This window comes from Schistocerca piceifrons, chromosome 8 (genome assembly GCF_021461385.2).
Source record: "Schistocerca piceifrons isolate TAMUIC-IGC-003096 chromosome 8, iqSchPice1.1, whole genome shotgun sequence".
Classification (NCBI taxonomy): domain Eukaryota; kingdom Metazoa; phylum Arthropoda; class Insecta; order Orthoptera; family Acrididae; genus Schistocerca; species Schistocerca piceifrons.
The window spans coordinates 420,084,234-420,087,145 of NC_060145.1; the positions used below are offsets into that span (position 1 = coordinate 420,084,234).

The following is a 2,912-nucleotide window of genomic DNA, read 5'->3' on the forward strand; positions in this document are numbered from 1 at the left end:
CTTTGCGTTTCTTTTTGATGGTTGTAGGTGTTACGGTATTCAGCCTAGCAGCAACTGTCTTGTGGTCGCTAGTCCCTGTATTCGTCACAGTACTCACTATTTGTCCAGGATTATTTGTTGCTAAAAGGTCAAGTATGCTTTTGCAACCATTTACGCTCATGAACTAATTGTTCAAAATCGTTTTCTGAGAATGCATTCCGTACAATTTCGGATGATTTTTTTATGCCTGCCGCCGGCTTTAAACGTATAATTTTTCCAGCATATCGAGGGTAGATTGAAGTCACCACTGACTATAATTGTATGAGCGGGTACTTATTTGAAATGACACACAAGTTTTCTTTGAACTGTTCAGCAACTATGTCTTCTGAGTTGCGGGGTCGGTAAAACGATCCAAATAATAGTTTAGTCCGATTGTCATGCATAACCTCTACCCATACTATTTCACATGAACTATCTACTCCAATTTCGCTACAAGGCAAACTACCTCTGACAGCAATAAACATTCCACCACCAATTGTATTTAATCTATCCTTTCTGAACACTGTTAGATCGTTTGAAAAAATTTCGGCTGATTTCCGGCTTTAGCCAGCTCTCTATACCTACAACTATTTGAGCTTCCATAGTTCGCAGTATATCATGTGAGAAAAGGCAAGCTGAGTTTCGCACCAGCGATGTTTCTAAACCCATGCTAATTCCATAAGTGTTACAAGTGCACATGTACGAGTGCATTATTTAGTTTCTGTCTTCTTACATTGGTGACACCGAGAAGCAAAAGCACTCCGTCTTCAGGCCAAAAGTGGCCCATCGGGACCATCCGACCGCCGTGTCATCCTCAATGAGGATGCGGATAGAAGGGGCGTGTGGTCAGCACACCGCTCTCCCGGTCGTTATGATGGTTTTCTTTGACCGGAGCCGCCACCATTCGGTCGAGTAGCTCCTCAGTTGGCATCACGAGGCAGAGTGCACCCCGAAAAATGGCAACAGCACATGGCGACTCGGATGGTCACCCATCCAAGTGCCGACCACGCCCGACAGCGCTTAACTTCGGTGATCTGACGGGAACAGGTGTATCCACTGCGGCAAGGCCGTTGCCTACCGAGAAGTGTAAGATGTGTTAAATGGATTTTAGTAAATATTAACTGTCTGCCTGTAAATATTAACTGTCTACCAGTAAGAAAATGAGGCAATGGCCTTGCCACAGTAGATACACCGGTTCCCGTGAGATCACCGAAGTTATGCGCTGTCGGGCGTGATCGGCACTTGGATGGGTGACTATCCAGGCCGCCATGCGCTGTTGCAATAAATCGGGGTGCACTCAGCCTTGTGATGCCAATTGAGGAGGTACTCGACCGAATAGTAGCGGCTCCGGTCAATGAAAACCATCATAACGACCGGGGGAGCGGTGTGCTGACCACACGCCTCTCCTATCCGCATCTTCATCTGAGGATGACACGGCGGTCGGATGGTCCCGATGGGCCACTTGTGGCCTGAAGACGGAGTGCTAGTGCATGGAAGTGACACAACAGTAAAGTGGAAGCTAGAACGTGTGTAGTTTCTTCAGGAAGTGGCTTAGATTGTAAAATTTCCACTTGTTGCTAGTAATCATGATTTATCTTAAGGCGAGCTACTTACCGAACTCATAGTAGAAATCCTCCATGTTCTCTTGGCTGTCGACATCAAGTAGGTATATTATTCCGGAGAATTGTTTCATCGATTTGCGGTTGAACTCTGCGTTCTTGGCAGATGCTGCGGATAGACGAAGAGTCATAGTGCACCGGTGTACAACTGACGACAGCCAGTTACATCCAACAGCCTCTCTGCATGTGGCTGCTTTGTTTCTTTGCAGCACAGGATGGAAGGCGAGATAACGTTCTTATCGGGTTACTTGATCCAGCTATTTATGTGATATGACAGTGTGAGTGCGTATTTCCGCGATAGGTGAAAAAAGTAGTGGAAACATTTAGGAAAGTGGATACTCCAAACACCAATAGTGCTCATGTACTCAGCCAGGCAGTTCACAGCCGTACAATAAACAAAGGAAGAGTGGTCTGGGAAACCAGAGGGTCAGGTTCAGCACCCTGATAGGACTGATTTTTCGTCCTCCGCTCTTAACGATCCCTTTACTCGAGGTGTTTGAGAATAGTGTCGTAATTTTATGGATGAGCGAGTAAATGTAATTAATCGATTAGTAGTAACTATTCTCGTATCGATTATAGATGTGCCGATATTTGTTTCACGCCAGTTAGTTTTACAGTCGATTATCCTTAAGAACGGTTATTTCAGTTTTTCCTATTTTGTTTTGTAGTCTGTTGAGTGTTGCTGTCTACAACTTTACGCAAAGAATTCTGACTGTCCTCCTAATCCTCTTCGCGTAACATCAGCACAAGTAAGAACATTTCTTGTCGACTGTGTTCTGTATACGATTCCTGCTAACAAAAGTGTTCTAACGGTAGTATTTCTTCAGCAGCGCGGTGAAGTCTTCTGTTGCGGGTGTGTTAATTGAGAAATTAATTTCTAGCAGTAATAACAGAGAATGCCGCAAATATAATGTAGACTATTCACAAATTTTCATTGGTATAGGAACGTTCACTGGCCATACTGCCGCCCATTTATTCATAAAAACTGGAGGCTCTTGAAGGAATGCTCCATGGTTTCAACATTCCAGTCTATAAAATGGACGCTGAGCATTTCAGAACCCTTAACAGTGTTACCGACCTCATTATCCAATGAAAAGTTGAAGTTCGTGCTAACAACGTAGCCTACAGATCATGAACCTTAAAATGATGAAGTTTTTAAAAGTTTCCTATGAACTAATGATAGTTTGTTAATTATTTATTTAAACTGGCATTTTTGTTAATGATACTTTAATAAAGGTCCTTTTGATGACATATTTCTTCATTCTAAACATTTAA

General features: G+C 43.3%; 1 pseudogene; it reads right to left on the reverse strand.

The window, feature by feature from the left end:
• Positions 1–975: 975 nt before the first annotated feature.
• On the reverse strand, positions 976–1,093 carry LOC124712922 (annotated as a pseudogene).
• Positions 1,094–2,912: the final 1,819 nt, after the last annotated feature.